Source organism: Notamacropus eugenii, chromosome 3, assembly GCF_028372415.1.
Source record: "Notamacropus eugenii isolate mMacEug1 chromosome 3, mMacEug1.pri_v2, whole genome shotgun sequence".
Lineage (NCBI taxonomy): Eukaryota > Metazoa > Chordata > Mammalia > Diprotodontia > Macropodidae > Notamacropus > Notamacropus eugenii.
Genome location: NC_092874.1, coordinates 195,551,918 through 195,579,312, shown reverse-complemented (window position 1 = coordinate 195,579,312; position 27,395 = coordinate 195,551,918). Strand labels below are relative to the sequence as shown.

General features: G+C 40.2%; 1 protein-coding gene across 4 annotated transcripts in view; it reads right to left on the bottom strand.

Moving 5' to 3' along the window:
• The window catches only part of CLSTN3 (calsyntenin 3), a 65,153-nt gene extending 42,097 nt beyond the window's left edge, over positions 1-23,056 (bottom strand). For all 4 annotated transcript variants that reach the window (XM_072653867.1, XM_072653866.1, XM_072653868.1 and 1 more), the window contains exon 1: positions 22,859-23,056. The gene's annotated coding sequence lies outside the window, so the exon portion shown is untranslated. The remainder of the gene's footprint in view (positions 1-22,858) is intronic.
• Positions 23,057-27,395: the final 4,339 nt, after the last annotated feature.

Sequence of the window (27,395 nt, the reverse complement as noted above, 5' to 3'; positions counted from 1 at the left end):
GAGAGCAGCTTCAGTCGAGGCTCCACAGGCAAAGTTCTTCATCTTGAAGACACAAAGACCCATAGGTGTGCATTGAATGTAGGCCAGGTGGACTGGCACAACAGGCACACCTGGCCTACTATCTATGCATGGCTATGTAAGTACTCTGTGTCACTGACAGTAATGTGATAAATATAGCTCATACAAATTGGGGACACAAAGGCGGAGTACCAGAGATTTCAGAGGAAGACTTAGAAGACCATGACCTACATACTCACAATCAAATCTGCTCTATAGAAAACCCTCAGCATGCCAAGGTAAGCGTTGGGGATTGGGAGAGGGGAACAAGCATTTATTAAACACCTACTATGTGCCAGGAAATGTGCTAAGTGTCTTTACAAATATTATCTGGAGTGATCCTCAGAACAACCTGGGAGGTAGGTGCAATTATTATCACCTCTTTACAGTTGAGGAAACTGAGGCAGACAATGCTTAAGTGACTTGTCCAGGATCACACAGCTAAGAAGTATCTGAAGCTAGATTTGACCTCAGGTCTTCCTGACTCCAAGCCCAGTGCACTATCCATTGTGCCACTAGCTGCCTCTGCCTCTTGTATATCAGAAATAATAACCAGCAATAACAATAAATAATAAATAAAACTCACCTGTTTCGAATTCTGGCTCTATTACCTGTATGCCCTTGGGCAAGTCATCAGGCAACCTCTAAGAACCCTTCGACTTTGACATTCTACCATGGTACACTCCATACATTGCTCCTATGTACATTGCCACCAAGATGGGTTGAGACTTCTGTGGTCCTAGTTTGTTTTCCCAGGGTTTCCAAGAACCTCAGATATGTCAGCACCATGGCCAACAGTCCATTACTTACATAGAGCTATATAAGGAGTCAGAGGGACAGAAACAATGAAATGAGGACTGTCAATAGCCACGACTTTGGTGGTGTGACTGAGTCAGGAGGGAGCACAGCAGGTCAAGTCTGTTACAAGGTTGGGACATGGAATTCAAGCACACAAAGTTACGGAAAAGGTTTGAGTCAAATCAACAGTCAGCTGTTTAAAGTACTCTAATACACTCAATATTTTGCCTCTTTTGTCTAATATCAACCTTCCAGTCTCTTCACTCTTCAGTCTCAGGCCCTTGGATTTGGGTACTCTGAAACCCTTGTCCCAACCTGACCTTTAGGTTTAAGCTTCCTGGACTCCACATTCCCGTCTTCCCCCCAAAAATATTTCACTTAATCTGCTTTGAGTTTGCTAGTTAGCAATATCTGTTGCAAGACTGCCATTTCCACGTTTCCCCCCCAGTCCAATGAGCAGAAGGAGCACAAGACCCACACTCTAGAACTGTTATCTCCTCTGTCACACCTTTTGCCCTCAGGATAAGTAGGCTGCCCTATAATCCAAGGAATTTTCTTCAACTAATTCAGTCCCCTCATCCACCTTCTATTAAACAATGGCTTCCACCTTTGTACAATGGACAAATTTGATCACTTTAAATTAAACTATTTCTGCATAAACAAAACCAATGCAGCTAAAATTGGAAGGGAAACAGTTAACTGTTGCTGTTTACAAATATTTATTTATTGTACTTATCTTGGGTACTAGAGTTGCTGAAGTCAGTACCTGTTACTACTAGCACAGCCCACAAAGCAACCAAAGGCAATTACACATGATGGACTATCTGCTGTCATACCCCCCAGGGAAGTATATACACATATACATAGGTTTGCATGTGTGTATATGTATGTGTGCATGCATGTGTACACATGTGTACTATATGTAGTTATAGGTATATGTATGGTGTACATGTACATCTATGTGTATGTGTATGCTTGTGTATGTGTATATATGTAGTGTGTATTGTACATACACTATGCATGTGTGTGCTCACATATATGTGTATGCTGTACTGTGTTTGCGTACCACATGTTTGTTTTATGTGTACATGTGTATATGCATGTGTCTACATATGTATGCATGTGATTTGTATGTATACATTGTGCATGCATGGGTGCATATAGGTGCTTTTATTGTGTACATTGTGTCATGCATATGTGCATGTGCATGCGAACACACGTGCATGTATGTGCATTTGTGTACATGTGTGGGGTGTGCCGTATATATGCACATGTATACATACATAGATATGTGTGTACCAACAGTACATACATATACATGGGTGTGTATTTATATACACATAAACTTCCAGGGACAGCAAGAAATAGCACCACCAACTCACCAGCTCTCACCAAATAGGATGACATGTGGTCTTCAAGTCATGCTTTTGCTATTGCTTCTTCTGTCCCTGTTGTATTTCTGCTTTCCTGTTCTTAAGTGAATGAGTGTCAGAGATAAAAGGGACCAAGCTGTGACCCTGTGACCTTTAGAAGGTTGAGAGCCACCAGAGGTTTATCAGGGAAACCCAAGAGGGAGCCAGTCCTGATGAATGACGTGCTTGACCCAGATCAGCTAAGGTGTAAAGGGAGTCTAATGGAGTGTCCCAATTCAGTAGGATGTTTCTTCACTCCATGTATTGCTGTATCTTTTCAATAAATATCTCTTGGTAGAAGCTGATTGGTGGTAATTAGTTAGTCAATGAAAAGCAATCAAGTTGCTAATCACTGGTGTGTTGCTATTGAGGAGATATTAACTGACACTAGGTGATTGATATTGAGGGGAACACATACCGAATGAGCACTTGGATTAATACTGTTAGTAAAAGAATGTTTCCAGTCCCTCAGTGTTGTCCCTAGTAACTTGAGGGTTATACATATGTAGCTACATTCTGCTGACATGACTTGCCATTGCCATGGAAGTTGGGATAAATACCCCCCAGAGTCCATATGTATTACCCACACATACATACCTGTGCACACGTTATACATATATATGTTTATACATACAGAATATAATATACACAAAATGGTCAAACCTAAGGTTGTTTTGGAGACAGGACACTATCAGTTGCAGGGGAGATCAGGAAACGCATCATACAGAAGATGGTACTTGAGCACTGGATGATTCAGTGGACAAAGAGCTGAACTTGGAGTTAGGAGGATCTGAGTTTGAATCCTATCTCAGACTCTTACTGTCTCATTTAACCTCTCTCTTTGTTCCTCACTCTCCTCATCTGTAAAATGGAGATAATAAAAGTACCTAACTCAGGGTTGCTGTGGTGATTAAATGAATTAACATATGTAAACCCTTTTGCAAACTTTAAAATGCTACGTAAATGCTAGCCTATGGAGCTATCTTTTTCCCCCAATTAATAAGCATTTGCTTTTTCTTCCTCTCAACATTCCTCCAATAGGAAAAAAAAATCCTTGAAATAAATATGCAAAGTCAAGTAAAAAAAAAAATCCCACATTGGCTAGGTTCAAAAAATGTAAGTTTCGATCTGCTTCCTGCGTCCATCAGGTGGGTAACATGGTTCCTCATCAGTCCTCTGGAGTACTGATTGTTGGTCACATTGATCAGAGTTCTTAGGTCTTTTAAAGTTGTTTGCTTTTATAATGATGCCACCATTGTATACATTTATCTCCTGGTTCTCTTTATTTCACTCTGCATCCATTCATACAAATCTTCATAAGTTTCTCCAAAACCCTTATCATAAGAATTGTACTCTAGTACTATATTTCATTTTTATACCATAATTTGCCCCACCATTCTCCAATTAAGGGCATCTCTTTAGTTTTCAATTCTTTGCAACTACACAAAAAGCTGCTAAAAATATTGTACACGTCTTTTCCCCTCTTTCTTTCATCTTTTTGAGAGTATAAAGCTAGTAGTGGTATTGTTGGGTCAGAAGGTATGCACAGTCTAGTAACATGTTGTTGCAAACTGCTTTCCAGACCGACTGGAACAATTCACAATATCTTTAATGTGCCTCTTTTCCCTCCCCCTTTCCAGTATTTGTCATTTTCCTTTTTTGTCAACTTTGATAATCTAATGAATGAATCTAATGAATGTGAAGTGGAACTTCAGAGTTACTTTAATTTGCATTTTACTAATTGGTAGTGATTTGAAGCATGTTTTCATGTTACTATTGATAGATTGGATTTTTCTTTGAAAACAGCCTGTTGGCTGAAAACAGACCAGTTAGGGAATGGATTTTATTCTTATAAATCAGAATTCATTCCTTATGTACTTAGAAACAAGACCTTTAAGACACTATCTGGATAGAAAGAATATTCAGGGAGATTTGAGTTCAAATTCTGCCTCAGGTACTCAGACTATGACCCTGGGCAAATTACTTAATCCCTCTCAGCCTGTTTCTTTATCTGTAAAATGGGGATAAATACCCAACTCACAATATTGTTGGTAGTATGTATCAAAGGAGATTAACACATATAAAACTGTGCAAACCTTAAGGCACTAGAAAAATGCGAGCTATTGCTATTTATAATAATAATATTTATCAGGGAAACTTGCTGCAAAGATTTTCCCCAGTTAACTGTTTCCCTTCCAATTTTAGCTGCATTGGTTTTGTTTATGCAGAAGTAGTTTGATTTTATGTGATCAAATTTGTCCATTTTATCTTCTGTGACCTTCTCTGTCCTTTGGTCATGAATTCTTCTGTCCATTGATCTGAAAGACAATTTCTTCCTTGCTTCTCTAATTTGTTTATGAAGTCAAACAAAACCAATGCAGCTAAAATTGGAAGGGAAACAGTTAACTGGGGAAAAGATTAAGTAATTTGCCCAGCGTCATAGTCTGAGTATCTGAGGCAGAATTGGCCCTAGAGTCAAGAAGACAGGAGTTCAAATCCAGCTTCAGATACTAGCTGTGTGTCCATAGGCAAGTAACTTAACCTCTGTCTGCCACAGTTTACTCAACTGCACCTCCCTCCCAGAGTTGTTGCAAGAATCACATGAAAGTGTATTTGTAAGATGCTTAGCACATAGTAGCTGCTTAATAAATACTTATTACTTTTCCACCTTTATGAAAGGTCTTTTCTTTTCTTTCATAGGATTATATTGTTTTACTGGGTAACTTATTCTTGGTTATAAGTCTTTATCTTTTGCCTTTGTGAATATTCAAAACTCTCTCTTCTTTTATCGTGGTAGTTGGTAACTCTCTTGTGATGCTGACTTGCTCCTCACCTCGTGAATTCTTTCTTTCCATTTATTTGCAGCATTTCTTTGACCAGGAAGCTGAGTTTGGGTTCTTACATCCCTGAGAGTTTTCATTTTGGGACTTTTTTTGAAGATATGACTAATGGACTCTTTCCATTTTCCCTTTGTCTTTTACATGTAATATGCAGCTTTCTTTCATGATTCCTTGAAATATGACATCTAGGCTATTTTTAATTTTTTTAAAAATTGCTCATGACTTTCAGGTACTCCAATAAGTCTTTAATTTTCTTCTCCTTAACCTATTTTCTGGTTGGTTGTTTTTCAATGAAAGATACCTTTTCTTCTTTTTCATTACCTTTTTGGATTTTTTTTTCCCAGACTTTTGACTTCATTTTAAGATTGTCTCATGGAATCATTACCTTCTGTTTGGTCCATTATAATTCTCAGGGAATCTGTTATTGGGTTATGGTTTTGTACCTCTCGTACTAAAAAGTTAATTCTCAAAATCTTTCCTTTAAAACTCTCATGTTAAAAAGTCTTTCCTTTAATGTTCTCATTTAATTAATAATATCATTAAAAAAAATTTTTAAATCTCTTATTTCACTTCTTTGAGGAATTAATTGTAGTTGACCTTGTGGCTAAACTGAGAGTTTTTTGTTTGTTTTTCGAGGCTTTGCCTCTAGATGTTTTGGAATTACTCTTTGGTGCTGGGTTTGTGTCTTAGATGTCCCTGAAAGTCTAAGAGATCTTTATCATGAGAGGTTTTTTTTTTTTGTTTACTCATTTTTCCAGCCTTAATTCCCAAATTAGTACTTTGTGTTACAGGCTTTGTGTGAGGCTCTGTACTTTTGGAGGCAATGTGAATGTCTTGTATAATTCTTATCTCTTTTATCTGGGGACCTACCAGTATATTTTCTGAGTATTGAGTATTGTGTCCTTCGAGGATCTCAGAGGCAGCTCAGTCCAAGGAGCTGCAAACTATCAGCAGGCCTTAAGAAGTCAGCACAAGGTGATTGCTGCCTCCGGCTCTGAGTTTTCCAGGGTCCTCACCAGGTTTGTGTCTAGGTGACACATCTACAGCCTTCTCCTTAGATGAAACTCCAGTAGACAGTTTCTGGCCCTAATTCCTGTTAGTTAACTGGTAGGTTCTAAGGATTCAGAGCAATGGAGCTATAGGCTGACCTCTGCTTCTGAAATTTCTACCCTGATCACTCACCCCTAGATCAAGTGCTAGAGATACAGCTCCAGAATTAGAGTGACAGAGCTGCAGGCCCATTCTTATTCTATAATTCCTATCCTGGTCACTTGCAAGATGAATTCATAGTCTTGTGCTAGAAATATGACCTACTGTAGTTTCTTCTTTGATTTTTTATCATACGTTAGTGTGGCTCTCTCTTTAGATCTGTTAAAGCCATTGTAAGAGAGAGCCTGTCTATACTGCTCCCTCCCTACTCCCTATTCCACCATCTTTGCTAGACTGTCATTGTTATTCATTTTAAAGAAGGAAACGTACTCTTGGACTTCTGCTCTTAGATGTCCTGTTACTATTCTACCCTGGTCTTTAGATTTATAGTTGCCAGACTCTCAATTTGAACCACAACCTTCTCCCTGAAAGAGAACTGCCTTCTACCTCCCATCTCACTCTCTCAAGCAAATATAGTACTGGCAATTCCCTCATGAAGATCCTGAAAAAAATGTAAATGAATAGTTATAATAATCTAAAATCCTCCTTTATTTGGTGGGAGAGGGGGTCAGGGAACATTCTAGGGTTCATAAGGCTCACTTGTGATAAACTGCTCTATCACAAAATCACAGAATCTCAGAATCAGAGGTGACTTCAGAAGCTGCGTAGTCCAACCTGCACCCAGATTTGTCACCTCTCCCTCCTTCTTCCCAGCCCCTTCCCCAATTTGGAATCTTCTCTACTTGGAAATATCCATGTCTCATGCCTGTACATTCGAATCTTCAGGACAAGCCAATTCTTTGTATCTGTCTGCCTATGGTGTCAGAGATAAGAAATCAATCTGGGAGTGGGAGGGGAAGAGCCAAGATGGCAGAATGATAGGAAACAGTGTGATGAATTCCCTTCCAAAAGCTTCTCCAAACAGTAGAAAATATACCAGATTACTGATGGGGAAATACAGAAAAAGTCAAAGTGAGTCATTTGTCCAGGCCAGCTCAGCACAGAGAGATAGAAAAGGAAATTTGAGGGCAATCAGGCTGGGGTTGGACCAGAAGTACACTGAGGAAAGAGCTCTCTAGCATCCAATAAGATACTGTACAAGGTGAGAGAAGGCTTCAGACAATACCAAGACTACCAGACCTGTACTGGGACAGTGCTATAAGGAAAGGTGTGGACTAGCAGCTTTTTAAAAAAATTTGTTTTCAGTGTTCTACAATCACTTCCATATAACTTAGATTTTTTTACCCCTCCTTCCCTCTCCTTTCTCCTTCGCTCCCCCCTCCCCCCTCAAGACAGCATACAATTTTATATAGGTTCTACACATACATTCCTATTAAATACATTTTCACCTTGTCATGCTGCATAGAAGAATTAAAATGAATGGGAGAAATCATAAAACAAACCAAAACGTAATAAAAAAAAATGATCTGCTACATTTTGCAATTGAATTCCACAGTTCTTTGTCTGGATGTGGAAGGCATTTTGCCTTAAATGGCCATTGGGAATCAATGCAGTTCTAAGTCTACCAGAAAAAATCCTTGCACACTGTGGTTATTGCTGTGTATAAAGTTCTCCTGGCTCTGCTCCTTTCGCTCAGCATCAGTTCATATAAGTCTTTTTAGGCCTCTCTGAAGTCTTCCTCTTCATCATATCTTATAGCACAATAGTATTCCATTACATTCATATACCACAACTTGTTCAACCATTCCCTATTGATGAGCATCCCCCTGATTTCCAGTTTTGGCCACCACAAAGAGTGCTGCTACAAATATTTTTGTATATGTGGGACCCTTTCCCATTTTTATGATTTCTTGGGGATACAGTCCTAGAAACAGTATTGCTGGATCAGAGGGTATGCACATTTTTGTAACCCTTTGAGCATAGTTCCAAATTGCCCTCCAAAATGGCTGAATCAGCTCACAGCTCCACCAACAATGAATTAGTGTTCCAACTCTCCCACGTCTTCTCTAACATTTATCATCGTCCTGTTTTGTCATGTTAGCCAATCTGATAGGTGTGATATGGTATCTCAGAGTTATTTTGATTTGCATCTCTTTAATCAATAGTGATTTAGAGCATTTTTTCATGTGACTATAGATAACTTTGATTTCTTTCTCTGAAAACTACCTGTTCATATTGGGGAAGACTAGCAGTTTTTCACCCAGTGCTCAGTTCTGGATCATCAATTCAGGTCTTGGTGGGAAGGTGACATAGGCAGGAGAGCAGTATTCCTAGGTAGGGAGGCCTGAGAAAGGACAAAGTTCAGAAGCTGGCTGCAGCAGTGGTGCAGCTCTGACCCTAAGTTGAGAGCAGGGTCTCACTTATAGCAGCTAACCCAGCCTGCAAAGAAGCAACCAAGGTGGGGATCCCAGATCAAAGAGGAGTGTACAGTTCTGCTACTCCAAGGAGCTGAGAGGAACGGAGTCCAGCAGTATCCCTACTTTTACACAGACCCAAACCTAGGCCAGAAACTTATAGAGCTCAGACTAGGGGGGCAATAATCAAACTTTGCCCTGGATCTGATCACTGTGAGAACACTGAAAACTTGTAGGTACCACCAGCCTATCCCTTGAGATCCTGGAATAACACAATACTTAATATCCCAAGAAACAGGACCAGATTAGGCCTTTCTTCCAGCAGTGTGGCAGGGCCCAGTCCTAACATCAAGTCCATTGTCAGGAAGTGGACTGAAAGAATGGGCAAACAAAAAGGAACTATACCATAGTGAGCTGTTATGGTGGCAAGGAAGTTCAAGGCTTTACAAATACGGATGAAAAGAATGACTCAAAAGCACCTACAAGTGATGCCTCAGAGAAAAAACATAAGTTAGACACAAACTCAGCTAAAATTCCTGTTAGGGATGAAGTCAGAATTTTTTAAAAAGAGTTTTTAAATGTTTTTATAAATGAAATGAGAACATCTGAGGAAAAAAAGTTCAAAAAGAAATGAGAGCTGTGGAAGAAAGAATTGGAAAGAGAAATTAACAGCTTGGCACAAGAGGTACAAAACCTTGCCCAAGCAACAAACTCCCTAAAAATTAAAATGAACCAAATAGAAGCCAATGACTTCAGAAGGCAACAAGAAATATTAAAATAAAGAGAAAAGATGGAAAAAATAGAAGAAAATGTAAGTTTTCTCATAGCAAAAATAACTGACCTGGAAAATAGACTGAAGAGAAAAAAGTGTAAAAATGATTGGACTATTTGAATGTCATGACAAAAAAAAAAAAAGAATTTAACATCACATTTCAAGAAATTTTCAAGAAAACTGCCCAGATTTCTTAGAACTAGAAGATAAAATGGAGATAGAAGAGAATCTACCAGTCACCTCCTGAAAGAACCCCAAAATGAAAAATCCCAGGAACATCATAGCCAAAACCCAGAACTTCCAGGTCAAAGGAACCACCCAGTATATGAAGCTCCAGAAGTGCCATGTAGAGCCATTGCTCTAGTTTACAGGTTTCAGCCGCCTACTCTATTGTGGGAATTGCTGTCCTGATAGGGAGGAGACAATACCTCAGTCAGCTCCCATGTCTATTAGAAGTGATGGATCTGGGGAAACTGGGTGTACCATGGCCAAAGTGCAATCTCTCCCCAGGACCATGGCTGAACCCTTTTTATCTTCCTGTTATTACAACAAAGACCTAGTAACTGCCCTGGTTGTGTCTTTCTCTCTTGCCTCTGTCCCTAACATTTCCACCCCATGTTCCCCACCCCCCTTCTCCCCACCCCCCTTCTCCTCTTCACCCCCTTCTTCCTCCATCCCCTTTCTCCCCCCACCCCCTTCTCCTCCCCATCCCCTTTCTCCTCTAGCTGTGTATCAGTTTCTGTCTTGTCTTGTGTGAACTAAAATGTGCCAAATAGCAACCTATTGATTTCAGTATTCACAAACTAGTCAGTCTGACTCTTTTGTGAAGACTCCTTTATGTCCCAAAGCTACTGAAACGAATCGAGACAATGATTTAAGTTTGTGTCAAGCTCACTCAGTAACTTGAGACTAGAGTTCACCTGTTCCGCATGCTGTTTGTAAGCCCCTATCCCCTCAAACTAGAGTATAGCCCCAGTGTAAATAACCCCACTCACACTTCAGTTACTGATACTGTATCTTTGAGAGGGATTAGAACTGTGGGGAGTGTTGGTCATGTCTTAAAGGTACAGTATCAGTAATCAATGTCTCTGAGAGGAGCTATTTAAACTGAGGTTACAATAGTATCTGTTGTGCACTTTTAAAGGTCCAACTGTTAAAGCTGCACTGAAATGATAAGAGTTGTGGAGAGCTCTTAAGAGTAATGGGAAAGGGCTTGTTTTTGTAAAGTAAAAGCGAGTGGGGAGCGGAGGGGGGGATGGAATGCCAGTTCCAAGGCTAGGAAAGTGCTGTGTGGGGATACCTATGGGGTAACATCATTAGAATTTTAAGATAGCCAGAGAGAAGGAAAGGAGACATCAGATTGAGATATGTGGTCATTCTAAGCTTAGTCAGTCAACTAGTATTCATTAAATGCCTGTTAGGTGCCAGACACTCTGCTAAGGCCAAGACAAAAGGCAGTCTCTGCTCTCAAGAGTCATGCCCGTAATGGGGGAGATAACATGCAAACAACTATGCACAAATACAAGGATCAATTGGAGATAATCAACACAGGGAAGGCACTAACATTAAGGGAGACAGGAAAAAGCTTCTTGTCAAAACTGAGCCAGGAATCTAAGAGGTGGCCATGCTGAAGAAGGAATTTCAGGCAGGGAAGACAATCGAGAAAATGCTCTGAGTTGAGAGATTTCATGTACTACAGGAGAAAGTTTGGAATTAGGAATGAGATAAAAGAGGGTGCATGTAGAGGGTCTTTGGGGGTTGTAGGAAGAAGACATAGGCAGCTGGAATAATTGTGAGGGTATGTGTGTAAGAGTGGAAGGGGATCACAGGTGAAGCCGCCCTGATATTTCCCCATATCATCTGACATGAAACCAGTCAAGGGGGAAGAAGGACTCAGAATACTATTCTTATTAGGCTTGTCTTACCCAGGCTCTAATTTGCCTCAAGAGCTTATCTATATTAGGTCTAAGTATGTATAAATTACGGTATATGTTTATACACTCTCCTATTTATGGGAAAGGACAGCTAGGTGATGCAATGGATAGAACGTTGAACCTGGAGTCTAGAGGACTCATCTTCCTGAGTTCAAATCCAGCCTCAGACACTTATTATCTGTGTGACCCTGGGCAAGTCGCTTAACTCTGGTTGCCTCAGTTTCCTCATCTGTAAAGTGAACTGGAGAAGGAAGTGGCAAACCACTCCAGTATCTTGGCCAACAACACTCCAAATGGAGTCACAAAGAGTAGGACACAAGTGAAACGAATGAATAACAAAAATTTATGAGAAGCTTGTTTTTTCCCATGGGTTATGATCATGGTTTATCCCTTGCTTGTGGGAAATTCAAATGGATAATAGGTTCACATCTACCCTGGATTTCAACCTCATGCTTATAGAGGAATAATGTCTCCTGTCTCTTTAAAAGAGTCAAGCCTCTTCCCAAATCTCTGGTAATGCCAACATTAATCACACAAATAAGGGTGTAAGTTGCCAGGGTTTTCGTTTATAATCCGACACATTGACATACATTATCATTATCAAGCAAAGAGCAACTGATTGGGGAGGTAAACAATGTGCATCAAGATTTTAGGGGTCCTTTTCCCAACTTCAACTTGTAATGACAAGTTGAGTCCCCAGAGAGAGGTTGTGTATCTCTCTCAAAGTTCTAGGAGTACCTCTGAGGGATTGGCATATCTTGATAACACTATATGATCCCACCTCATTCCAGTATATTCTCCTCAACGTCAGTAGATAAGTGCCCATTAACCTTCAGTATTATCAACACAATTGATTAGTGCCCAACTGTCACTTTAGCCAATTGATATCTCCTTGGCATCAAAAAGCAACTAGCATCGATTTGTTTTTACAACAGGACTTTTACTGAGAAGATATAGGAGGAACAGAAGTAAAAACACACTCCCTCAAACCAATGGTTCAGTGTTTCCTCTACCACTTCAATCCCTTGAGAGAGTGGATTCAAATTTAGAGGTTGCTAATATAACATTCAACCCACCAAGTTCCTAAATGTGGCATAGTCAGTGAATGGAGTCATACTCCCGCTTGCAGGACATATCTCAGTGTCTGGGTCTATCTACTACTGGTATGGGTCAAGTAGGTCTTTCATCAGGACTACTAGTTCCTTTTTGGACTTGATTGCTGGACATCTAGTAGCTCTTCCAAGTGTCTGAGATCTCACAAGTTTCTGTACCAGAGGAAAGAAAACATAAACAGAACCACTCCCAGATATAGACTTACCTAGGAAGCCATATGCTCATAGGTTGGACTATTAGAAATAAGGACAGACCTCTACTAGCCATCTGGAGCTCTGAGTGTCATCCTTACACCAGATAGCCAAAAGGAAGAAAAAAGAAAGATTTGGTGTCTTTCCTATGTACACTCAGTTCCAGCTCAGCAGCCAATTAAAAGCTTGTTCTCCACAAGGAGCAGTCAAGGAATACCTATGGATACTCTGAAATAGAGGGCTGCCCTCTATTCCACTTTTCCAGATATCAAGAATCCCCAGTATCCATGGGAGTTGCCACTAGTAGAAGTAGATTGTATATACTCACATTTGGCAAAAAGTGCTTCATAAATATCATTTCATTTTGTCCTCATAGCCACAAGTCTAGTAGTAAGTATAGAGAGATGACCCTAGCTTGGCTATATGTGTGGATTGACATTGCTTAACCCTGCTACAGGTATCAGTGACAAGGTAGATGCTTTAGGTTGAGACCAAAAGCAAATATTTCTGGAGTATTGGTATTGATTGGGACTACCTAAAGGACTGACAGAGTAGTGTAAGTATTAAATTGTGCCTCAGCATTTTAATATACTGCCAACCCAGGTCTCCTTTGAGAAAACTTATAGGAAGAAAGATCATAGTGATGGAAAGGAGAATCACGGAAACAGTGAGCCCTCCAACTCAGGAATCATTTGGGGAAAAGTTCATCTTTAGAATCTCTCTAATGGAACTATGTACAGGGCTATAAAATTGTGCACACCCTTTGATCAAGCAATGCCACTACTCTGTCTGTATATCAAAGAGATCATAAAAAAGGAAAAAAGACCCACATGTACAAAAATATTTATAGCAGCTCTTTTTGTGGTGGCAAAGAATTGGAAATTGAGGGGATGCCCATCAACTGGGGAATGACTGAACAAATTGTGGTATATGAATAGTTTTGTTCCATAAGAAATGGATGAGCAGGTGGATTTCAGAAAAACCTGAAAAGACCTACATGAACTGATGCTGAGTGAAGTGAGCAGAACCAGGAGATCATTGTACACAGTAACAGCAACATTGTATGACAACCAGCTTTAATGGGCTTAGCTCTTCTCACCAATGCATTGATCTAAGACAGCTACAAAAGATTCATGATCGAAAATGCTACCCCACATTTAGAGAAAGAATATGGAGTCTGGATGCACATTGAAGCACACTATTTTCTCTCCTATTTTTGCTTTTTTTCTTTCTCACAGTTTTTCCCTTTTGTTCTGATTCTTCTTTTACAACATGACTAATGTGGAAATGTTTAATATGATTGTACATGTATAGCTTATATCAGATTACATGCCATCTTGACAAGGCGCAAGGGGAAAAATTAGAACTCAAAGTCTTTTAAAAGTGAATGTTGACAACTAAAAATTAATTAATTAATTTAATTTAATTTAAAAAAAAAGAATATCTCCAATGCCTGAAAAATAGAAGGATCCACAATGAAGCAGTTAAGTAAGGGAAGTGAGATTATGAGTGCATGAGGAGGATAAAAAATATGTGTTCTGGCCCAAATGATCAAACTCAATAACCAAACTTTTCTAGAACAGTCTCCAAAAGATGGTCTTTTAGAAGTGGAGAATATTGGATTTAGAACTAGAAAGGATTTTGGAGGTCTCATTTTGCAGATAAACTAAGACAAGTAAAGTGACTTGCCCAAGAACACACAGGTACTAGTTGACAGAGTCGAAAATGGAATCCAAGTTTCCTGGCCCCAAATTCATCATTCTTTTCACTACATAGGAACTTACACAGGAACTTTCACAGGAACTACCTTTGTGTTAATCAACCTCATCCCAGAGTCCTAAAGTCCATATTTTGCATCACCTATAGTGGTAGCCCAGGAAAAGACTAGGGAAATAAGGTGGAGCACAGAATATCAGGTTTAGAATAAGAAACTAAAGTGGACCTGACAGGGTACAAGCTCTGGAAGCCTCCTTGAACTCTCCTCGAATTTTCCTACTTGATCAAGTCTCTGGCATTAACCTGAGGCGATAATCCTCTCAACTGGCCTTTCATGTTGATGTCCGATCTCCCAGTTCTCTGTTACCCCCTAACCTAGCCCAGTCCTGTCTGTTACTTCAGGATCATCTCTTGCTACTTCCCAACCTTGACCCTATCTAGACCCCACCCACTGCAGCCTACTGACCACTCCCATCCAGATCCTCCCTAGACCCCTCCTCTAGTCACCTGGACTACTTGGCCTAGATCTCTCCTGCAGTCTTTCTATATATAAGATCCACCTTGTTTCCATGAAAGTGCCCGGATTCACTCTGATCCACTTGCATTAGCAATACAAATGTTTAGATTCTTAAGAGTCTGACCAATATGGTAGATCTCTAATAAAACTTGTTTTGCTTTAACTGAAAGAAGGTTTGGGTCAAATTCATTTGGACAGGACCTGTGTCCTTTTTGGGGTCCTAGCACCCCTAAACCTCAACAAATCAATACAATGTGTTGAGAGTTCAAGATGCCTTGAACTGCTGGACATCCCTTTTCAACAATATTTACAAGAAGAGAGAGGATTGTGCAGGAAGAGAGCATCAAGGAGGCACTGAACCCTCTGGTTCAGGAATGGTTCCAAAGAAGTTCGCATTTAGAGAATCTACAATGTCAGAATCTTACCAAAAACTCCCACATGGCCATTAATGAATTCAGGAAGAAAGATTGTTATTTATTGTTCTCTTGCAAGAGATAAAAAGAGACCGGATGACACCTAGCATACTGGGTGAAGCCAGCTTTTTAATTCTCATTCGCAACCTCAAGGTCCCTCCCCTGTTCCCCATTGACTGGATACAACTTCCTGAACCACCTGTTCCAAGTTCTTCTCCTAGATGTGGTCCCCCTCCCTTGTCATGCATTGCACATGCATTCAAATTCGTTTACTCCATCCTGGGGAGATGTGGGTTAATATTAAACAGCTCGTTAAGCATACATGAAAGCTTCTGACCTTTAACTGTATCAGAAGCCTAATTCTGCTAGGTCACAGCTCTGGTTGGAACTAATTACTTTTGACTTACATCCTGCTATCTTTCCTACACAGCTGGGACTGCGTACGTGTCATTTCTGTGGAAACAGAACTCTTTCCTCTGTTTCTCACAACAATTGCCCCAAAATAGAAGGAGCATCTGAGGAAGAATCTCCAAGTGATTCTCAGTGTTGGACTTTCCCAGTGAGTATGATTAGAGTGTCATGAGAGAAGAAGATAAGGTGACAGCATTCATTTGTCCTGTTGAATTCTACCAATTTTTGAGAACACTCACCATTTTCTGCGGCCCCTACAACTTTTCAACAACTTATGGAGAAAGTGGTTAGGGATTAAGTTCTTGGAGGTGTTCATTTAGCTTGAAGATACCATATTGTAGGAAAGATATAGAAGAGCATAAGGAAAGACTACTAGGAGCCAGTAGTCCAGAGATGTAAGCTCATAGCACTAGTTCTCCAGAGCCTCTGTCAAGTATATAGGTCACATCATATGTCAGAAAGGAGCAAAGGTCTCTCTTGAGAATATTGAAGCACTCATCCCTTGACCGTGTCTGAAGAATTATCAAGAAACTGAAGAACCATTGAATTCAGCTGTAGCTAGGAGGACATATCACAAACAGTACCCAGAGGAAATTTCACAAACAGTACCTGGGAAAATGGTTATAAAAAGCCATTCAAAGGGAAGGAGCCATGAACACAACCTTAATGGAGTTGGGGTCACATAGACCTCATAAACTCTTATATTGTGAGCTGACCTCTCTTAGGCAGAAACATCAGAATACTTCAATGCTGCTGTTATGGGAGGCTACCCACTCCTACTTCAAGAAAGCTCACTTGGCAGCTTACCATTTTAACCAATTATTCTTTATAATTTGGTGCTATGGCCAGTTATTTCTTCAATTCAAGAATCTTGTGTGCTAGAAAGAAGGTGGAGTGGGGAGCAATAACGTTCAGAAAAATGACTGTTAATAACCAATATCTTGGAGAGATTTTTCCAACTTCTTCCAAAGTTCAGATTTTAAGTTCAGTCTCTTGTAGGACATGACTGATAATGAAACTGATTTAACTCTCCTCACTCTTGTTCAGACCCCACCCAATCTTACAAGGAATTTAATCTAAAATGGGGAAGCCCATTGTGTTCTACTCAAACTTAGGTGGAGACAGATCCCTTTGTCTAGACAGCCTAAGGTTAGGGGAAGTCTGAATGTAGTGATAGTTTCTCTGTCCAAGGGTCACATGATGTCACTCTCAGTCAGCCCCCTCATTGAGCACCTGCTCTTGGAAGGGTATATAAACTGTGAGCCTACTGCCATGATTATCTTTGATCTAACAGAGAGGACCATTCTCTTATTAATAACATGCTGGTCTTATTAATAAAATGATTAAATGACCCAGAAATCATGTCTAGAAATTTTTTAATTGTCATAATCCTTAAATATGCTTTTGGTGAGGGGTTGAAAGAGATTTTGAAGGCAAAAACCTTAAAATATCATATTTGAGCTTAAATAGTCAGAAGGGATCATCAAATCAGATTCCTTCATTTTAAAGGGAAGGAAACTGAGACTACAACACATAGAAGTGACTTACCCAAAGTCACACAAAAAAAGTTTCAATCAACTCTTACTAAAATTGAAACTGAGCTGAGGAGGAGTCAAAGGGATCACAAACTCATAGATTGTTAGAGCTTATAGGGACTTTAGAGACCACCTTATCAAATCTCTTCATTGTAGATATCCAAGGTTAGTGTTGCAGACAAGATTAGAACCCAATTCTCCTTACTCCGTATACTCTTTCAGCACTGGTCCTTCTGGTGCATCAGTCCCCGATCTCATGACTTAGGACAAGCAGCTAAGCAGGCAGAAAAGGGGAGGAGTATGGTTCCTTCAATCCTTCCAGGTACAACCTGGCACTAAACTCTCTCTCCCCACACAAATTCCAAGTTGGCAGAAAAGTTTGAGGCCAAGAGTTATGGGGTATAGACTCTGGGAACCTCCTTGAATTCTCCTTGAATCTTCCCTTGATCTGGCAGTCTCATGCCCAAATCTCTATTATACTTCCCACCCTTGATCCTATCAAAATCCCATTCTCCTGGCTACTAGCCATTTCCATCAAGATCCTCATAAAGATCTTTATATCCGCATAAAGATGAGGATTTTTATTCACCCCAGGATACTGGTCATTCCCATCAAGACCTCTAGATACCCCAGGCTACTGACCACTCCCATTAAGACCATTCCTGGAACCCCTGAACTACTAGACCACCCCCAGATTCCTTCCACAGTCTTTTTGTATATATAAGATCCATCTCGTCTCCATGAAGGTACTCAGATTCAATCTAGCTCAGATTCAATCTAGCTTAAATTATATCTAGCCAATGCAAGCATGACAAATGCTTAGGCTCCTTAAGAGTCAACCCAATTCGGCAAATCTTTAATAAACTTTTTTTTACTTTGGCTGAAAGAAGGCTCGAGTCGAATTCATTCCGCAGGCCCAGTGTGTCAGTATTTTGGGATCTTAAGCACCCTGAATCTCAACAGTTTCAACCATGTCTTCCTGCTTCCCTGGCTACTCCACCACGATGTGAGCCAGAAAAGTTTGTTCCTGTCTGTCTTGTCCTGTATGAATGACTGCTCTCACTCCCTTCCAAGGGAAAATTGAGTAGAGGAGCCCATCCATATCTTATATATGGTTCCAACCATTATCCAACAACTGCCTGCCCTACTTTCTGGGCAGAGTCTGTTGTGATTAATCTGTGAAAAGTTCTTGCTATTGGCATCAAGGGAAATAGTTTGCTGGGGCCAAGACTGAGTCCTCTTCCTCTTACCTAGGCTAGGTCAAACTTGAGTCCTAAAGAACTATTCTCTACTCTGGCCCTTCCCAATGGAACCTAAGAGCTGGAGCCAAACAGCAATCTCAATCTGTAGTAGAAATCCTCTCTGCCCTGACTAATGTCCTTTTACTAGCTTTGCTGCACCACAGTTCTACCCTGGCACCAGGCTCTGTGCTCATCTCTTCCTTTCTTCCTCAGAGGACAAGTTCCATCAGAAGGTCTTTTAAATTTCCCTACGATGGCACACAAATATCCCATTGGCAGCGTTATTAATTAAATTGAACGCTTTGGAAAATAATTTGCCTTGCTTTGAGAAAAGGCACTTCAATATTTACACCTTCTGACATTTTGATCACAAGAAGATCGAAGACATAAAGGTCCCATATACAGCAATGTAGCGACCTCCCTAGGATACCACCCCCCATGCATGCTTGCACTTGAAGGTGTGGTAAATAATTACCCCAGGTTCAAAGTACTCTGTAGGTCTTCACTCCTAACACTATTGCTCATAAACCTTCACCAGTCTCTGTACTTTGTTCTCCAGTTAGCCAGGAAATACAATTAATTCCAAGTGAAGGCATTTGCTGAAATGGCATGATAAGAGCTATAACAATAAAACATTTCCCCCCTAAATCTCCCACAGATACACACAGTATCATCATGAAGAGAGAACACAGTTCCCAAAAGGAGAAATACACACACATACTTAATATGTGGTTAAGACACTTCCAATGCTACAGGCCCAGTGATGCTTTCAGATTCTTCCTGATGTCCTTTCAGTAAACAAATTTTTTAAAATGGGAAAGATCTAGGCCTGTAAATTAGGGCCACTCACTGCAGCAATTGAAATGAGGGTTCTCTAAGTGCAAGGAATTTAGAAACGAGGAGGAGCTTTATCAGTTTGTCCTACCCATTTTAATTCCTCTATTTGGTGCCAAATGCCTTTCCAAATGACTGATTATGTTGTTATTAAAATATCCAGACTGGAAAGGGGAATAGGAAGCCAAAAAACAGACTTACGTATCCAAAGGAGATTATTAAATGATATTTTTTATAGCCCACTAGAGACAAGAATGAGCTATTGTGGGCCTCTAAGTCTGGGTCCATATTGGGGTGATGATATGGTAACACCCCGAGTTGTGGTGGTATAACAGCTCCAAAGATTCCTTCCAAGCTTTTTTTCCCCTTTAATATAGGAAAAGTCTCATCTTTGTTGTTCACAAGAGATGTTCACTCCTCCTTTTTTTTTTTTTTTGGAAGTTCCAGAATGGTGATGCTGATTGGTACAGCAAGGTATTTATTTCCTACTTCTACTTCCAGATCCAGGCTTTGGAATTGCTGAACAGGGTAATTAGTTGAGGGGGATGAGCATATGAGAGTGGAATATTCCTTGATTTAACGGGGGATATGGAAGATCTTTGCCATGATGCCAGAAAGTACAGGGCTAAGTTCAGATGGGTACTGATGTTGGGTAAAGAAGGGAAGACTACTTAGGGGCTGCTAGGTGATCGCAGTGGATAAAGCACTGGGTCTGGACTCAGGAAGACCTGAGTTCAAACCCTGCATCAGGTACTTCCTAACTGTGTCACCCTTGGCAAATTCTTTAATCTCTTTTTGCCTCAACTATAAAATGGGGATAATAATATCACCTACCTCCCAGTGCTGTTGTGAGGATCAAATGAGATATTAGTAAAGCAATTAGCACAGTTCCTGGCACATAGTAAACACTATATAAATGCTTATTCTCTTTTCCTCTTGGGTGATGTTAGGGGTAATAGCAAAAAAATAAGGGACATTTAACATGAGATACATACCAATTATCAAGTAATAACCAATGACCTTATGTTGTTCTCTCAAAAGGGAAATCAAAAGCTCCATAAAGGCAGTTGTGGGTTTTTACCCATCTGCTGGGATTCTACATGTGAAATGTTAACTCTGATTCCAAAGGAGAAGTGAATAAATTCAAACCACAAAGATACTAACAAGGGGATAATAACCTTACTTATGAAACACGAGACTGGCTGATGAGCTCAGCATGTATAAGCAAGTGTGGAGTGTTCAGCTGATGCAATCCCAGGTGGACTTGGGAGCGCGAACAGACATTCTGTAACTGGTTCTGATCTGCTAACCATGTAGAAGAGAGACACTTCTTTGGTTGGCTGCATAAGCAGAAAGAGTACATTTCAAAGGCAGTAGATGACCAGACTGTCACTTCATTTGGTTTGACTTCTTGGCTGATAGCATTCTTGTAAAAGAGAGATGATGTTGTAATGAGAGAAAAATCAGGCCATCCCCATTTCATTAGATGGTGAGTTCCTTGAGGGTAGGGACTGTCTTTTTCCTCTTTTTGTATCCTTAACACTTAGCACAGAGCCTGGTGTAGAGTAGGTACTTAAAAAATGTTTATTGATTGATTGATGTGGCCTCAGTTCTTTGCCATATTAATTTTTCTTTCATTTTAGGTGAAGGAGAATGGAAATAGAGGTCTGGGTGTAGAGTCAAAGCTAAGTTTTACAGCTTTGTAAGTGCCTGAAGGAGGTCTTTGGGACCTAACCCATGATTAGTCGAAACCAGGATTCATTTAACAATTGATACTGCATTTGAACATGACTTGGAAGGACTAATACTGTGTAAAAACATCATGAAATATGAGCCCACTATGCCTACAGTGCAGTGAGGCAGAAAAGAGGAGAGCATGCCCTCCTGGGGTTGGGACAGGGGAGAAATTTGTACTTCTTACTATATCTTCAAAGTAAAGATGCCTTCGGAAAGGCTGTTAATTGGTTAAATGGAGCTGTGGCATTAATCTCTGGTGGTTAACAGTGAGGGGACTACACCAGAAAAGGGGCTCAAACCAGTAACATTAGAAAAAGATGCCTTAACCTCCCAGGGATACCCCTAGGACACTGGGATTCTGCAGCCAGCCTCAGGCCAGAGGAATTGCTGAATGTCAGGGGATGGGGAAGGTCCTAGGTTTATCTCTTTACAATGCAGTCCCTCTTCTCTCACCAGAATGCTGCCAGTCAGGAACGAGTCAAACCAAGCAAAGGGGCAGATTCTACTTGACTTGAGCTTTTTGAATATACTTCAGCCCTTGAGAGGTAGCCAGCCAGTCAAAGAGGGAATTCTTTGCCTCATGATTAGCAGACTGGAACCATTTGCAGAGTGGAACAGAATAAACGTATAGTGCGTACTATGTGTCAGGCACTGTTCTAAGCATTTTTTTTTTTTTTTACAAATATTATCCCATTTGATCTGATTTGATTTGCAGAATGTTTACATTGGCACCAAAATCTACATGGGATTGTATCAACTGGGTGCTCCATGCATGTGGTTAAGAGCTGGGGTCACTGGTCAGTTCCATGTTATACTCTAATAAAATATTTTGTTGTGGTGGTTCAGTTGTGTCCAACTCTTCACAACCCCATTTGGAACTTTCTTGGCAAAGATAATGAAGTGATTTGCCATTTCCTTCTCCAGGTCATTTTACAGATAAGGAAACTGAGGCAAATGGGGTTAAGTGAATTGCCCAGGGTCACACAGCTCGTATCTGAGGCCAAATTTGAACTCAAATTCCTGAGATAAACCTAGGGCCCTCCTCATCCCCTGACATGCAGCAAGTCTTTCTGAATTCAGGCCTAATATTACATTCACTGCATCACCTAGCTGCCCACTTGTGAAAATATCTATATTAAAATGTATATATGCTTATCTATTATAGAATGTACTATTAATTGATCTTCATTCCTTGGAATAAGGAAAGTTATCACTTGTAGTTACAAAATTCTAAGAAGCAAAATCATAACATCATATAAATCATACCGTTAAATAGAAAATGCTATGGAACTACAGAAACCAGACATTATAAAAAGCCTTGCTGAAGCATTGGCCCCACTACCACACATTTATAGGTGATGAGAAAAGCTAGTAGATGAGGAGAGGTTGAAGATGAGACAAAGAGAAGGAGTGACTGAGGAGCCAAGCTCCCAGAGGAGACAGGCAGGGATAGAATCAAGAATCTCATTGTAATAGATGACACATTATCCCAGGTTTCCTGAGAGGATGCCACTAGCCGAGAAAGCAAGAAAAATCTAGGCATGAAACCAGGCTCTGTAATACAGTGCTTACGTTTTGAGGGCTCATTCACAAGTATCTGTTAAACCATACATTTTCTTCATCTATAGAGGATAAGCTAAATTAGCATGCTACCATAGCAAACGGACTTCTAGGGCAGGTACCAGATGGTCACAAGAGACAAGACACTTGTGGGGAGCAGACAGAACAGAAACGTCACTCCCCACCACCCTCCAGCAGCCGTCTACTGGGCCAGGGTACTGGAAAAGCACTCGGAAATGCCTGTCATAAAGAAAAGCTCCCCTTGGAGCTTGTATGATGCAGTTAATACCTTTCCCCACACCCTTGGACTTACTTGATTCAGGTCTTCTCTGCTCTTAAATCAATTTTGCCCAAAGGCAACAGGGTTGAACCCAGGCCTTACATCTGTGACTCTGTTGTACTCTTCCCGGGCATTTGGTGGGATCCCAGGGAGGAAGTAAGATGCCCACCCTAGGTTTACGTTCCACTTTCTGCAAGCCTACAGAAAAGCAGGCTGTGTGACCTTACTAATTAAATTAACCAGCAAGAGAGTGTAGTATATAATTTTGACGGCAGGTGGCACTGTATTCAAACCACCGGACAAGTGATTTTGTCAGAGGAGGAGCCAGTGCGCCTGCCCAGGCTTCCATGACAGCTGCCCTTTCCCAGTTGCTTCTCAGCTTTCACTCTGCCTACATACTCTTAGATATCTCTTAGCTTCAAATCATGTTCTCGCTCCAACTTGATATTGTTTTAGCTCAGGGAAGGGGAAATACAATTATGTGAAATCTCTATTTCACTCTGTTTCCCATGCCCACTTGTCTAGGAAGTTTTTAGGAAGGTAACCAACTTTATTTGTAAAATTTAGACAATTGACCTTTCAGGGTCCCTCAGGCTTACATAGTAAAATAAAAACTGTAAGGAAATTATCAGTCCCACTCATCTCGCTCAAACCTCTGAGAGAGTAGGTTTGGGGGAAAAGAATAAGTAAAGAATTATAGGTTTAGAACTTTCCAGGGTATGTTCTGCAAACAAGTAAAGAAAAGGGGAAGTCCCATCATGGCACAAGTAAAGCCAAGGAGTTGCATTTGGTTTCCTGGTCGATTCTCACCAGCTACCGTGTATTAGGAGTTGTCAGTCCAGGCTAGTCTTGCTCTGTCTTTGTCTTTGTTTGGTCTGTTTCTTAGTTGCTATGTATTGGTTCCATCTCCACCCGAGAGTCTCCACCTTGGTCATTGCTTTTCTCAAGGATCTATCCCATATCTGCCTTCACTGATCAAAGGTAACAACTGTAAGCAGCCAGTGGTGACCACCAATACCACCTATCCTGTGTCTTGTGTTGGAACCCTCTCCTTGAGGAAAAAAAATGTAGCAGGGCCAAGATGACTTGCCTTCTCATCAGATTTATTCCTGTACCAAATCTACTGTCAGGCAAGTCTACTTTTAAAGTCCAGTGAACTGAATTTCCCCTGTGCTGAAAATGCCCTCAGAACTACAGGACTACAGCCCTTCCTCCTCCTTAAATGCTCCAGGCACCTGTGAAGCCCCAGCCACAACCCTAACTCCAGCCTTTAGCTACCAGGTCACATGTGTGAATAAACTCTACAGTTCTCAGCCTTGCTCTAGTGATTTGAATTTTGTGTTTAAAATCTAGTAGAATAAATTCATCCAAATAATACCTAGTTTTCCTTGATTATGATGTACTTGCCCTCACTTGAGCTGCCAATCTTGCTCCCCTTCTCAATGTTGTACCAAAGAATTCACTTGGCAGAGAGACTAAATACACTTACTGAAGCAAAACTGAGAGTAAAAACATATTAGACCTTTTGTTTCAATCTCTAACTTCCTTCAGGTATAATGCTCAGTAATAAGATGGCTGGGTGAAAAGGTACAAGCAGTTTAGTCATTTTTTCCTACATAATTCCAAATTTATATATAAAGAACAGTTAGACCATTTTGTAACCACACTAATGATGTGCTTCTGTGACTAGTTTTCTACAGTCCTTCCAACACTGACTGTTCCCATTTGTGATCTCCGTCAATTTGAATGGTATGAGATAAAACTTCAAAGTTGTTTTTCATTTTCATTTCTCTTACTGGTAATGATTTAGAGCAGATTTCCATGTGACCATTTACATTTTGTGATTCTTTCAAAAACTCACTTTTTATATTCTCTGACCACTTATTTATTGAAGAATGGCTCTTGATGTTATATATCTGTGTCGAGATATATAAGACTTTTACTGATAACGGTCGATGGAAGTATTTTTTCCCCACTTTACTATTTCTCATCTAATGATACCTGTATTGATTTTGTGTATGCAAAAGCTTTTAAAACTCAACCAACTCTACTGAATATTACCTCTCGAATCAAATACAAAACCCTCTCTCTGGCTTTTAAAGCCTTTAACAACTCAACTCCTTCTTCCTTTCCAGTCTTCTTACATTTTACCACACACTTTACAATTTAACAACACTGACCTTCTTACATGTTCTTTAAGCACAATATCACCTCGCAACTTTCCTTTTTACTGACTGTCCCCCAAGCCTGGAACACCCTCCCTCTGGCTTTCCTGGCTTTCTTCAACAGAGTTCAGATCAGATCTTTTGCAAGAGACCTCTTCCAGTCCCTTCTACTACTAGTGGAGAGATTATCTAATGCTATTAGTTCATGGGCCCCAACTGAGTTTACTTCCCTTTTTATAGTGTGTGTGTGTGTGTGTGTGTGTGTGTGTGTGTGTGTGTGTGTGTGTGTGTGTGTGTGTGTACAGAAAGAGAGAGAAAGAGACAAGAGGGAGAGACAGAGAGAGAGAGAGAGAGACAGAAAGTCCATTGCTACATTGCTGTTTATAGATCATCTCTTCCATTAGACTATTAGCTCTTTGGGAGAAGAAACTGAATTTTCACCTTTCTTTTTTATCCCCAGTACTTATGATGCCTGACGCATAATAAACACTTCATAAATGCTTCTTAATAGATTATCTAGTTTGTCTTTTCTGATAATCTTTATCCCTTGTTTAGTTATGAATTTTTCCCCTATCAATACTTGTGAGAAGCTCCTGATCTAGTTTTCTCCTATTTTTCTTTCATGGTGCAGCTTTTTATATTTAGGTCATGTACATATTTTGAGCCTTTTGAACTATATATAAGATGTCGGTGTAAGCCTAATTTTTGGCAAAATGCTCTCTAATTTTCTCAACAGTTCTCATCGAAAAGAGAGCCCTTCTCCTGCAATTTATGTTCTTGAGACTAGCAGACACTGGGACTACTATTTTTGATTGTCCTATTTCTGTTTCAGTCTCTTCCTTTGATGTATTCTTCTATTTTTTAACCAGTAACAAATGGTGGTTTGTTTTGTTTTGTATTATGGCTATCACTTTATAACATAGTTTCAGGTTTGGCAATGCTTTGTCCCCTTCATGCATATATTTTCTCGTTAATTCCCTTTTGATTTTCCAAGGAAATTTTATTGTTATTTTGTACAGTTCTACAAAATATCCTCTTTAATTCCTATAGTCATCTAATTCACAGCAGCCTTCTTTGTGATAGCAAAGACTTATAAACAAGATGAATGTCCATTAAATGAGGAACAGCAGAAAAATCTATGGTATGTGAATCTGATCTCCAGATAGCTGCCACAATGAATAGATTAGATGATGTCACTACCCTACTGACAAATCCCAGTAGTTCCCTGCTGCCTCCAGGTTAAAATATAAAGTTCTCTGTTTGGCATTTAAAACCCTTCACAACCTGGGTTCAACCTGCCTCTCCTACTTTATTATACATTACTCCCTTGCCCATGCTCTACTGTCTAGCCAAATTGGCTTTTGTCTTGCTAGGTGGTAACATGGATAGAGTACTGGACCTGGAGTCAGAAAGACTGGAGTTCAAATTTGGTGTGTGACCTTGGGCAAGTCACCTAACCTCTCTTTGCCTCAGTTTCCTTAATTGCAAAATGGGGATAATTAAGTGCCTATCTCCACCTCCCAGGGTTGTTGAGAGGATCAAATGAGATAATATGATGGTGTTCCTCACAACATTCCCTTTCTTATGCCTTTATATGCACTCCCTCCTTACTTCTAACTAAGACCAAGCACCGCCTTCTACATTAAACCTTATGCATTATCATGTCCTTGAGGGTAGGGATTTTTTTTTTCATTTTTGTCTTTTATTTTGTGGTTGGAGGAATTTTATCTACCAGAGTCCTCCCTTACTCTCCCCACCATGGAGGCTGAGCTAGCTTTTTCCAAGATCATCCATCCCTATGCAAGTGTAAAGGTTGATTGAGTTAACCAATCAAATTATCCCATTCCATTTAAAGTAAGTGACAAGATGCTAGGCTCAGATAACTTTACTAGGTAAGAAAACACCTGTATTATTCACAAGGCATGAACAAGGCCTGGACATCTCCAACATTTCAAATAAATATAGGAGAAAGTCTATTAGGGTAGATTGAGGGATGTAATCATGCCATGTGGAGCTTGTATAAAATCCGTAAGGTATTTTGGAATTTGAGCTTTGGGTGTTGGGAGGGTCACAGACACACCCAAATTCCTTTTGTAGCTCATTTTTACCAAAGCATTTTTGGATCTCAAGGTCAGTCAGTCAGTAAGCATTTATTAAGCATCTACCATGTGCCAGGCACTGTGGGGGATTGAGCTGATAGAAGAAATTTCTCCCTCTTCCCTCTCCCACCCTTAGAAAAAAAATTCCCTCAGGGTACCCCTAGAGGGCAGTGGGGAGATGTATCCTACCAGGCTCTGCAAGAAGGAAGTCAGAAGTATTCATTACGTTTGTTGAGATGGAGGTAACATCTCCCTGCTCTCATTTTTCAGACAGATCCCTAAAAGAAAGGAATTCTTAGAATACCA